Here is a 13,044-nt window from a genome sequence, read left to right as displayed (position 1 = left end):
TGTTATTTCACCCTCACTTTTCCACTGTCAGCGCAACACATCCCGAGTGAATAGTGAGGGCCGCAACCCACAGACACCAGTCAATCTCAGCAACGCCTTGCCGCACAGTTATGGTGCTCCTTGCATTTCTAAATTAAACAAGAAATACAGCAGCAAAAGACATAAGAGAAAAAAATACCACACAAAATGTTTAAGGTAATACGCAAAGGTATAATAGAAACATTTATCGGATATGGGGCATAAATTGGCTCCAGGAGAACAACAAAATTAAAACATAACTTAATAGACCATTTCCCCCAGCCATCCAGGTGTACTCTGTGATGCTCCACATACCAGGGATGTGGAGAGAAATAACACACCGTCCGTGGCCTCCAGCAACTTGTACGTTAAAAAAGCAGTCAAGCCATCATTTAACAGTGGGCTTGAAGAGCTAAAACGGTGAACACAGGGCTCTGTGGCATCTCACAGAGACGGGGTTAGGACAGGAGAGATGATTAAGGGAGCTTTCTCAAGACAGAGAAAAAAGGAGAGGAAAGGAGGAAAGGGTGTGGAGGGATATTGCAAGAGGAAGCAATCAGTTCTGAGTTCCTGAGAGGGGCAGGAACCTGGCTCATCAGAGAAATCTGAAGCAGCTCAGAAAGGCCAAGCCCGGGGGTTGGGGAACATTCTGGACACAAATGAGGCAGGAGGGATCTGAAGGCTGCAGACAGCAGCAGGCCACTGGGCATGACCACAGAGGACGAATGATGCCCCTTTGGTAAGAAGAGAAACTTCGTCAAAACCTTTTCCTCTCCCCCATAGCAAGTGCCTGGTTCCTTAGTGCTTGGAAATGTTGACCATTGTTACTGAAATATCAGAACCCTACCAGCACTTTCCGTTGCATAATGCAGGAGAGGGTGGAGAACTGAGCCACAGGCCTCCCTGACGGACTTGAACATAAGGTAAACTCACCTGTAAAATGGTCCCATGGCAGAGACCCTAATTATTCCACACAAGGCTGTCAGCTCCTCTGGTGAAAGCATTGACTGTTAAGGAGGGAGCTTGAGGAAACGCTGACACACCCTCTGAGGAGGGGCCTCAGTGGGGTGTGTTACATTCCTTTGAAAACAGGGCCCCTGCTATAATTTGTGTAATCAACCCAGAGATTGGACTGCAGAACTCTGCTTCCCATTTATTACAATATCACACTCCTGCCCAGGAAACCCCACCCAAGCTTTTGTTTGGAATTCTCTTCCTTGATTAGGTGTAGGCCCTATTATTCCCACCACTCAAAAATAACACATGGGTCTGATTGGAGCTGCAATGCACAGCAGCTAGGACTGACTGCTGCAAATGAGGCTAGCTGCTGCTTCTCTCTCATTTTACAGTGATTTCTGTTTCATTTCCTACTCTGTAGAGGAAGAGTAGCAAGCAGGCACATTTTGTACAAATGGAAAGGCAAATCGTTTTCACCCCCTGGAAAGAGCCATGGGGGAGAGGGAATGGATACTTCCCAGGCTGCGCACACAGCCCCTCACTGCCTCCTGGCCCTGATGGCTGGGCGGCAGCTCTGCACTCAGCTAGTGGGAAGGGGTGAAGAAGGCCTTAAAGCCCCATCTTTGCACTGCATCTTTAAGCTGCTGTTGGCAGAGCTGCTCCCCACTCTGTGTCTCCTCAGCAGGAAAGGCAGTGCAGTCCTGAGATGCTATCTAGCTGCCTTCTTATGCAATTCAGCTCAGATTCAAACCCAAGGAAGGGCTGAGGAGGGGGGCTGAGATCATCACCCAGAAGGCTGGAGAATTTACACTACAGAAGGGTTGATAATTCTTACAAAGACAGAGGCTACAGGAGAATTTTCACTTCAAAACAGTGAAATTCAAATTGGGGAAAAGGATGAATTCCTTCATTATTTAGCAAATACTCGAGGCAATGTAAGAGACATGAGCGGTGGTTTGTCTGGCCCAAAGGGGCCACCTCAGGCAGCATGGGACCTGCCTCACCTCCTTGCATCTCCCAAAGCTGTCGGGGCAGGCGTAGAGCTTGTGCCCCGAGACAGTGACTCCATTGTCAGGCCAGCGTCCTCATGCTTACCTGGTCAAATAGGCCAATTTTGGCCAATTGGATTTTCCCCAGTAATTCTGAGCCATTGTATTTGATGGAACTCTAGCTGGGAGGTTGGAAAATGTGGAAGTCAGAAAGACTAGGGCTAGGGCAATGAAGGCTATAGCAAACTGGTAAGTAATCATGACCTTGCAAGTTCATCTACATAACAAGATAAAAGACACCCAAGACAAGACACCAGGGATAGGGAGCCCAGGAGAGCTCCTTGAGTGTCTCAGTCCAGTTCCGTGAGCCCTGGGGGCCCTTCGTCCTGTGACAGCCCTTTCCCATCCTGTGACATCTACAAAGGCAAACAGAAACCTTTTCCATTTTCCAAACTGGTGTGAATGGGTTTCTATCACAAAGACCCTTGCCTAAAATTAGCACCCAATAGGTGGGCTGTGGTGACAGCCTTTCTCAGAGCTGGTGTGGCAGACAAAACTCCACACTTGATAACTGCAGAATATGGCAGCACAGGCTGCAAGAAAGTGCTTGTGATAGAATACATATGATCTGGCTAAAGAATGGGACGCACAGCTCACGTTGGGCTGGGTTTGCCAGAGTGAGTTCCTCAGTAGAGAAAGGACTCCAATTTGCCCACGAAGTGTAAGAAGGGTGTGGCTGAATGAACACTGAGGAGAAGGTTGATAATCCCTCGGTGGAACCAGGTTTCATTACCATAATTTCTCTGGGCTCAGGCCACATCCGCTGGCCTCAGTGAGGCTGTCGCCCACACTGAATTGGGAGAGTTTCTGCTGGCAAGCTCTCCTGCCTCCACCGTTGATGAGCCCAGTAAAATATAGCAATCCCCAGAGGAGGCTACTTAGAGAGCTCTCTTAACTTGCCTTCCTGCACAAAGACCCAAGGCGACTCAGGCTGCTGGAAAACTCATGCCTCTGAACCACTGCCTGCTTCTTGTTGCCATGATTCGCAGACGGGGGCTGGGGATGTTCATTCACCGAGGTCCACGGAGAATTAGGAACTATGTACTTTCTGAACTCGTGTGATCGGGGCTCAGGAACGAGGGGAGGAGAGATGGGAAACAAAAGGAAGACCCCAGCAGGTCCTGAAGAAGCTCCCCATTTTTCAGAGGAAATATGACAGGTACACAAGTGACCCAATCACCCTCATGCACAGCCTAACTGCTATAAGGTCTTCATAAAATGAAGAAATCATTTCTCAGTCCTGTGTGCAAGGAGATTTTCCTTGAGAAATGCAATTCAGTTAGAATATAAAATAGTTATTTAGGCAATATCAATATCACTGTACAAATTAGTAAAACAAATTACAATGATGGCTTTAAAACCAGCAACGTGTTGTCTTCAAATGTAAGTTTACTCAGACGCCCAATAAGCAACACAGATCCCTAACAGCAGAGTCTCTCTGGTGGCAATGGGGGAACGAGACCTGGAGCCTTCATAGTCCTATAGGCCCTTAAGGGCTCCAGATCACACAGGGCTCCAGGAATCGTGATGGGAAAACCCTTCCTTTAAAGTACTGGGGTTATGGCTTTAGGCACCCTTGCTAATTTACCTAATGAAAGCATTCCCAGGTAGAATCTACTAAAAAGAAAGGATGATTGTTTACAAGGTATGGGCTGAAGTTACATTTTGTACCTTTGGCTTTAACTCTGCCAGCCCACCTTTGGCAACCCAGATACAGACCAGATCTGGACCTGCCAACCAACCACGAGAAAGTACAGGAGTCTGGGCGATCACAGTGCACATCTTCTGTGCCATTCTCTTCCTCTTTTACATCTGGTTCTTGACATCTCTAAATTCACTGATAAAACTAAACATACTGTAAAGCACCAGTAACTAAAACAGTGTGGTATCATCACAGAAATAGATAAATAGATCATTAAACATGATAGAGAATATAGAAAACTATATAGATATTACAATAAACATTATTTAAAACAAGTATGAAAACAGCAAACAAGTCGATACATTTTAAATTGGTACCAAAGGAGCAAACTATTTGATACATCATGTTGGGAAAGTAAATACCCACATAAATAAAGTTACAACCCTACCACTATCAGACACAAAAACAAATTCCAAGTAGATAAGAGATAAATGTAAAAAATATATATATAAAACCAGAAAAAATATGAAGAATTTATCTTTACAAAACCCAGTAGACAAAAGTTCACAGATAACAATTAAGCCTTGTATATTTGATAAACAAAATCAAAGACATGCAACACAGAGACATTTACAAAGGATTTTTTTTTGTGGGGGGAGGACACCATTAACATGATCCTTTACCTTTTACTCTGAATCTTTTATAATTGATTAAATCTCTCATAACAGGTGATAGTTCAAACCTTGTTAATGATACGCATTTATCATTATGTATTTATACATAAAATGGTTTATTTTTAACTAAAAAATGTTAGTATAGAGGAACAACACTCAACTAAGTCCTTTCATAAATATTCACAAATTCAAAAATAATAGATTAAAAAAGTTTGCTTGCTATTTTTCAGGAATAAAAAAGTATGAGGGTAATGTGGACATCTGAAATATTTCCTTTAAACATTCTCCTTAGTATTTCTCCCACAGATGTCCTGAAAAGAGAAACTATGCACTTTTAAGGGCGTGCCTCTCGGTTTCTGATGATTATCTGAGTGCCTGTACTAGGAAACCAACAGAATCCCAAGAGTAAACTAAGACTGTCATAGAAAAGAGACCACGTAATTCCTAACCTGGGGAAGTGTGACCTTTTTCTAAAAAGTAAATAGGTAACATTAAACCTGTATGATTTCTCTACCCCACCATCCTAGAAAGAGCGTCTTATTGGCCACTTATTTCAAAGGTCTGCAACTCTCCTGAGTTTTTCCATCCATCAAAGCTACTCACAGTTTAGTCTTTCTTTCCCAGGAGCACATTTTATTATGTCTCTCTAAGTCACCCTCAGAAAAACTATAGCTTGCTGACATAAATCGGGCTTAGAATGCAACCAAACTTCCATATCTAGTACCAACAGCTGGTACTGGAAGGTCTCACCCCAGATCAAGGGGATCGTCATGTACAGGATTTCCAGTCACTCCATGTGTGAATAAAACACCCAAGTGAGCATCAGCCATCCCTCACGTGTCCTCTTTCCTCCAGCCACGGTGCGGGGAGGGGTCAGAGACTCGCGTTACATGGCCGTGTGCCTCACATTGCAATCATTCCACACACATCTGTGGTAATAACTTATATTAAGCATCTTGACTGATCCCGGATAATATTTACCTATTTGCATCCAATGATTCACTCCTTTTTTATCAGGAAATTAAATTCTTTGAAATCCTCTGTCAAGCCAATAGCGGGAGAAAATAAAATGGTAAGACTGAAGCTGTGTTGTGCCTGTAGCTTAGGCTACCGGCAAAAAAGTAAAATTAGATTAAAAGATATGTATCAAAAGCTAAGCGCTCAGCACAAAAATTAAAAAATAACTTTTAAACAGAAGCATCAGTTATGCAACTTCTCCTGACAACTTAAGTATTTTGTAAATGATGAAGCACTTTTCCACCTAAGTCATATAACGTCCAGCATAACGCAAAAGGCATATAGTAAGCAGATATTCAGTCCCTTCCATATTAAAATATGGGTATAAAATGCATTTATTTTTATGCATATTTTCTTAAAAGGCTTAAAATGACACCAGATTCTTAACACTCTTGAGGAAGAGTGCGAAAAGTGAGAGAGACTTTTACACTGTATTTTTAAAATATCTATAATTTGAATTCTCTCACAGTTATCAACTGTGTCATTTCAGAACTACAAGAAATACAAAATAATGTTGGGAAAGATGCATTGAAAGTGGCATTCTAGCAAATTTCTCATGTAAATCGGTAAACCTTTTCACAAGGTATATAATGGCTTGAAAAATATTTACATCCATTGGCTCAGCACTTGTTTATTTTACACATTTTCCATAACGTAACTATGTTATTTTTGCGTAAAGAAAAGCAATGAAGGTTAACACATATATCACATTAGATCTTTAAAACGCAGGCTTCTGAAATGCAGACTAGAAAAAAATAGAGCTGATTCTTGTTATGTGCAGTAGGTCCAGTCACCACGGACACCGAATGGCGGGGAAATACAGCATGCGGGCTCTGAGCCTCTGGCCAAACACTTTCATCAACTGATCAATACATAACCTGTTTTATGAGTGTTTCTGTGTAAAGACACATCGATAGGTAGGTAGGTACTTAGATTGGTAGGTAGGTAAGTAGGTAGGTAGGTAGGTAGGTAGGCAGGTAGGCAGGTAGGCAGGTAGGCAGGCAGGCATTGAATTCATGGCCAATAGTCCTATAACTGACGGCTGAAGGAAGCTCATCTAACACACATATTTCCTCCACAAGGCATGTCACAGCCTCTTGTTCTTAGGAACACTAGACAGCACTTCAGCAGTACACTCGGGCCAGTTTAAACAGTGAAATCACCAAGAAAAAACACCAAGATGTGAAAAATGTGGTATTAAATAGACCAGGAGAAGGACACTTGTTTACAGGCTAACGCTGAAACGAGAAGGCAGAGCACCACCTTGTTTGACCTCCGCTGAGAACTAATGTATCCGATGACTCAAATGTTTGGCCTCACTGCACATGTGTGTGTCCAGGAATGACTGCAAAACGCCAAGAATATAGATTTGGGGGTTACAGAGAAATTTTACCAAGTAGACAAATTTGCAAATATGCAATCTGAATGAGAATCAACAGTCTTTACTTTTAAGAGTTAGAACAAAATCCTCAAATGATAGATTAACAGCAGAGTAACAAGATACCCATAGAAAGCTTTGATGTCTCTAATCCAGTGGTTCTCAAACGGGTGATTTTTCTCCGGGGAGACATCTGGCAATGTCTGGGGACAAATGTTGACTGTCATGAAAGGGGGTAGTGGGTAGAGGCCAGGGACGCTGGAAAACGTACAACAATGCACAAGACAGCTTCCAACAACAAAGAATTATTTGGCCCAAACTCAACAGTGCCAAGATTGAGAAATCCTGGGCCAACTGACCTACCGTCAATATTTTTTTAAGTGTCTTTTCCTGCACCTTCTATCAACACACACTTTAATGCCTCAAACAATAAATAATTAAACGTCAAGGACGAAGCAGCTCTCATAGTTCTTTTTCTTGGTGGCCCTTTATTTTCAAACTTGACTAATACATTTTTATTAAACGAAAACAAAGTAGTTATAAGCTATTTTGAAAAGTATGACTTTTCCAGTCATTTCCACTAAGCTTGTATCGGTGGTCGGGTAACTCCAATAATAATGCAAACCGTACAGTTAATCTGAAATCTAGTTTGTTTTAACACCAGGTAAACAAAAATCATCACTGCATAGGAAGTACGAGCGTCGTCTATCTAGTACATTGGCCACAAAATGGAGACCCCAGCTCACTCCCAGAAGCTTTCTAAGTCAAGACTTTTGGAGAAGGTTTGTATGGTTACCCTGTCCGAGGAAGAAAATTAAAATGCCTTACTAAGTCTTAATGATTCTATGAAATGAAGCTCAATGTAAGTGGCCCCCTAATATCCTTAACTGCATAAACGCTGTATATCTCATCCTCTGCCCCCCATGCTGATTCAGTATTACACATTTATTCAGTCTTGAATCAATCATATTTTTATATAATGAATCAAGCAAATTGTAGAGTGGTATTCAAGGTTACTCATGAGCACCCCAAAATCACTGTGCTAACATACCAAGGATAAGTAATTTCCAACTGGGAGGCAGACTAGTAGACTAAGAACAGCACTTGGAGTTTTGAACCTGAACTCTCTTGGCTGCATGAGTTTAGAGATAAGTAATTATTCCAATAGTCTTATTCTGGAAAGATTTTTTAGTTCCACTGTGCAAAAACAAGGCTAAGATAGTGTTTCCTGTTCTACGTACGCTCTGCTGCCAGATGCCTTCAACTTTCTACAGGGTCCTGTTGACCACTCAGACCTAGAAACTCTCGGGCTTTCTGCAGCCGCTCTGATCACTCTCTCAGACTCCTGCTCTTCCCCTACTCCAGGCTACACTTGCAACCCTGCACCCACATGCTGCACTCCAGGCCAGCAGTCACTAGACCACCATGGTCAGAACCACCCAAGGAGTTAGAGATTAAAGTGCGATTCCCAGACCACATTTCCCAGCCTACTGGTTGGAATCTCAGACCAACCAGGCTTGGGAACCTGCATTTTCATTTCCCCTGCCAGTTATTTAGGAACTGCAGCCCGAGCCGCAGAATAATATCTGTATTCTGCTAATATGTAATAGGAAATGTAATCTGCTAACACCTTTAGTTAAGAGAAATGCCTCTTTTCTATCATATGCTACATATGATATCCATCACATAAAATCAGAATTGTGGCTTCCTGAACCAGACTGGAGCTCAAGGTACGGACGATGTGCCATACTGGGGTTCATCCCCAGAGGCCAACACAGTTCCTGGCACATATAGGTACTAATCCGTTGAAAAAAACGGATGAATGGATGGCCTGCCTCTGAATGGCACTACTAAACTTCAGTAATTCTACATAATTTTTATTAATGGTAATGTGGACCAACAGAAGGCTCAATTGAATAGCCTCCAACAGAGGAATCTTAAGTGAGTAGGGTATATTCTCAGAACACTCCACAGGAAGGAAGAAGGGTAGTCCTCCAGAGCCATTCAAGTTTGGTATGATGTAGGGTCTCAAAAAAGCCAATTGACTGAGCATGTGCAGTCCTAGGAAGGAGCAAAAACAGATGATGAGGATGAGAAGGAAAATCGGTAACCAAGTAATTTTTCTGAGCATGAGGAGATTATGGTTAAGGCAAAGGTTAAACAGTCTTGATATCAAGGACCAAGACAAATGCTCCCAGTGCATTGCCTATGGGATAAAGTCTAGAATCACTTAAGATAATGTACCCTAGGATTCAAAGCTGTACATCATTCAAAGCTAGAGTGGACAGTTTTTCCTTGTTAACCCATCCTCTACCCTCCTATTCCTTTGCACCATTCTAGATTTTCCTTTGGGAAATCGCTATACAGCAGCCATAGGATTTGGGTGGTGTTGACTCCAAATTAAGCTCCAGAGGTTAACCCTTAACTGGCATAAGCCAGTCAGCACAATCTCATCTCCCTTCTGACTAATTGGGATGATAAGAAACCCAGGCCTGAGCATATGAGTGGTCCAGCTCAGGTCTTTCGTTTGATGGTCATGAATGTGAACAAAGAAGCATGTAGCCTTGGTTGCTGCCGGCAGCCACCTTATAAATACGAGGAAATCTAGAGAGAGGAAAATAGACCCTAGACAACCACATCTGCAACTTGAGAAGTGGGCCTTTTTTTTCCCCTGTTATTGAGTCACTGTGTTATCCTTACTGTTTAAGCTAATTTGGGTTTTCCACTATCCAAAGCATCATGATGCATGCCTACTCCTTCCGTTATAAGTTGGTCTTTCCCTTTTCTCTTAGTACATAAATACACTGTTCAAAGAGTCTGTACATTTTCCCCCAACACACTTCATCCAATCCCACCTCCACACTGTGTCATTCCCCTGCCTAAAATGCTCCCCCCTTGTTTTCTCTGTTATTCATATTCTGTCTGGTCCTCTAGACTCAGGCTGGAGTCCTAATCCCGCTAAGGGCAGACATCCAGGACCATAGATTTCTCGTTTCCTCTGAGCTCTGTCTGACCACGAGTAAATTATCGATAACAGTTGTCATCTCTATCCCAGTTTATACTTTTAATTATCCTTTCACAAACACATTCTCAAACTGGAATGCAAGCTCTCTATACTTTTGCAACCCCTCATAATGGGCCCCTATGAACAATACGGTTGTGACGGGCAGCAATCCAATAAATCCTCGTTAGGTAAATGCAAAATGTGATTTAGACCTCCTGATCACTGCCAGTCATACCCCCTTACTTCACATAGCAAAGCAGAGAACAGAAAGGAGTTTCAGATAAAACATATTTTGACATACACAGTTGGCTGTGGTCCTGTCACATTTCACAACCAGACTGGCAGTAACAGCTGGATGAAGATAAGAAATGTATCAGGCTGCTTTCCCGTCGGCAGATCACTGAAGTCCTTCCAATGCCGATGCAGACTAACTCTGTGCATTCTAAAAAGTAAAGTCCCGTATCTTTCAAACATCTGTATAAAATCATCCTGGGGCCAACACCAGAACGGAAGATATGAAAGCACAGCCCAACGCATCTATAGAACAGAAGGCTCCAATCATCTCCAAGCCTTTTACATCCCTTTTCATGCTTGTAGCCCCAGGTCCCATTAGAGCACGCTGGAGATACAGCTGTACAGTTTAAATGAGAGACATGAAATAAACAGGTTCAGATTTATCTCCATCACAGAGATGGCCAGGAAATAACGAGCAAGGTGAGGAATGATGTCAGGAACCAGTACCATCTCCACTGAAGGTGACAACAAGAACATGGGAAAAGGTAAAGCAGCAAAATGTCAATATAGCCATAGAGTAGATTTATCCTGGCCATGCAAGATCCAAGCCTTTTGTGTGTGGCATGACAGGTCTGCTACCCGCACAAACATTTTGACGTCCCAGGAGGGGTCTATATTAGTAGCATTTGACATGTTTTTCAAGAGGTTATAGAAATGAAAGGGCTACCTGACAAAAGCTACAACACTATGATAAATGATACCTTTCAAATATGTATGTACCTATAATGATTGAGAGCTTATCAACAGTCACAGTCATTTTTCCCCTCATAGGGTTCAGTAGTTTCTTTGATAAATGGCCAGATTCATTCTTTCAATACTGCTTCTTTATCCTATTTCATCTCTGATTAATGGGGTTAATAGGATAATAATAGGTCCTAAATAGGTCCTGAAGAGGTTCAGATTGTTTGCAGGGGCTGGTAAACAAGCCGCAACATCACAGTAAGGGCTTGTCAACTGAGATGTTGCGTGCCTTCTCATGGTCGCTGCATACCACAGAACCAGCAGGAATTTCCTTCTCTCCCTCGCTCTAGTCTATAAATACTCTCAAGCTTCAGCTTTGTTGTTGTTAGCCATGTGGCTGCTGGAGACAGTTCTCAAAGCACCCCTGCTCTCAGGGACTCTGCCTTGGCCCTGTGGCCAGCCACCAACCTGGTGTTGCCACTCCATCCACACTGGCCATGGCGCCAAGATGGCCTCACCAGCGACTCAGGCTCTCATACTAGCCTGTCTGCCAAGAGGGCCCGTCTATCCTGTCCTACTGTCCGCTCAGAAAGAGGCAATCTTAGGACACAGTGATGCTAGGAAGACTGTCTCCTGAGAAGCCAGTTTGGAACACCTGCCTTTCTGCTTCTCCTTTCCAAAAGATCTCCCTAGTTCACAATTGTGGGGCAAGAAAGGAAATTAACAAAATTAATATGGCAAAATCAGAGGGTTGAATCCAAACGGCTGCAGTTCCATCCATGGAAAAACCAACCATCCACTCCCACAAAATCTGTCCACCCTTTTAAATTCATTCCATGGATCCAACACAGAGACAGATCAGAGCCCCAGCTCACCTGTCGGGCTTAAAGGGGAAGCCCCAGCAGGAATCTATTTCAATAGAGCCACGTGGCTTACTGCTACTCCTTCTCTTTGTCACCAGCAGGTCAGAAACAAGCCCCCTTCAGAGGTGGTAACGATCGACGGCAGTGCCTACCTCCGTCCGTCTGCCAGGCTGACCAGCCACATCTCAAATAAGAGGACCTGCTCTTTCCCCCAAGAAGAAGAAATGGCTATTTCCTTTTCATCAAGTTTCCAGGCTTCCAGAATGTTCCGGCCCCACCTAATGTCCGGCATATCTGGCTCTGCTGCTTCATAGAACAAGAATCTAGAAAGGATAAATAATCCGAAGACCTGAAATTCACAGAGCCAGCCACGTCCTCCTCGGGCGCTCTTTCCAAAGCATGTTGAAATAACTGCCAGGCTCAGTCTAGGACAGAAACATCCTCAGCTTCGAGTTGACATTCTGGATATCCACTCAACAAATATTTATTGAGTACCCAATCAGAACAAGGCACCGCCAAGACGCACCACCAGGTTAGGCCTGCACAGGGTTCTGAAGTGATTCAGTTTCAGCAGTGCACACACAGCAATATGGATTTCAGGCCTCTGTCCAGGAACAGGGAACAATTGTTCCTTATTGATTTACTTGAGTATAAAAGGGATATGCAAATTTCCAAAGATTTCCAACTCTGCTATGCCTGGAACTCTGCCAGAAAACTCAGGAAAGAACACATCTACACACACACACACACATACACACACACACACGATGCAAATGCAAGGTTAAAAAGAGGTTGCCTTCCTGGTAATGTTTCCTACCCTGTTAACATACCATTTCCCAACCCCCGTTTTGCCTTTCCTTCCTTCTTTTTCCATAGAAAAATGTGGACTCCCCCTCCACCCCCCACCCCAGTACCTTATTATTGCAACAACAGTTTATGGAAGAGCAAAGAAATGTACTGTTCTTCATCCCCTGACCCCAAATTTTCCTATGCACATAAGTCAGTAAAAGAAAAACTTTAACACAGTGAACTGTGGTTCCCTGAGGTCATCCCCAAATCTCCACTGACTTAGCACAGAACCAGGGCTATTAATGCAATGGCTGTGTAGCCACTGTTGACAAGCAAACAAGAAAAAAACACCAAAAAACAGAAAACAGAATAAAGCTAACTTATCGCGATACCGTTTCTTTACTTCCATTATGTCTTGCCTGGGAAACATTACACTGTGCTATTTTGGGGTAACTTCACTTACTTGCTTTTAAAAAGGTTTTTCTCCCAAAAAGAATAGATGATCAGAAGGTGGAAGGAGAGAAGAGAATGTGTAAGATTGCTTGATGATGGAACAAGTGCTCCAGGGAATGAAAGTGTCCTGAAGCAGATCGGAGCCTAGAATCTATGCAAGGCTCTGGAATTATGTTTGTCATTTTCAGGAAAATGTGACCCTTCCTATCCACACCGTGCACATTT

General features: G+C 43.1%; 1 protein-coding gene across 9 annotated transcripts in view; it reads right to left on the bottom strand.

Annotated features, from left to right (window-relative positions):
- The window catches only part of TLN2 (talin 2), a 410,573-nt gene that overhangs the window by 271,385 nt on the left and 126,144 nt on the right, over positions 1-13,044 (bottom strand). Inside the window, exon 1 of one of the 9 annotated variants that reach the window (XM_019755359.3) lies at positions 11,590-11,664. The exons of 7 other annotated variants lie outside the window; for them this stretch is intronic. The gene's annotated coding sequence lies outside the window, so the exon portion shown is untranslated. Of the gene's footprint in view, positions 1-951; positions 1,007-11,589; positions 11,665-13,044 lie in introns of those variants that run through there. One more of the 9 variants, XM_019755360.3, reaches the window with a different exon arrangement.

This window comes from Rhinolophus sinicus, chromosome 3 (genome assembly GCF_057876585.1).
Source record: "Rhinolophus sinicus isolate RSI-liver-muscle chromosome 3, RSI-T2T, whole genome shotgun sequence".
Classification (NCBI taxonomy): domain Eukaryota; kingdom Metazoa; phylum Chordata; class Mammalia; order Chiroptera; family Rhinolophidae; genus Rhinolophus; species Rhinolophus sinicus.
The sequence above is the reverse complement of the archived record's forward strand: the minus strand, read 5'-3'. Positions and strand labels throughout refer to the sequence as shown.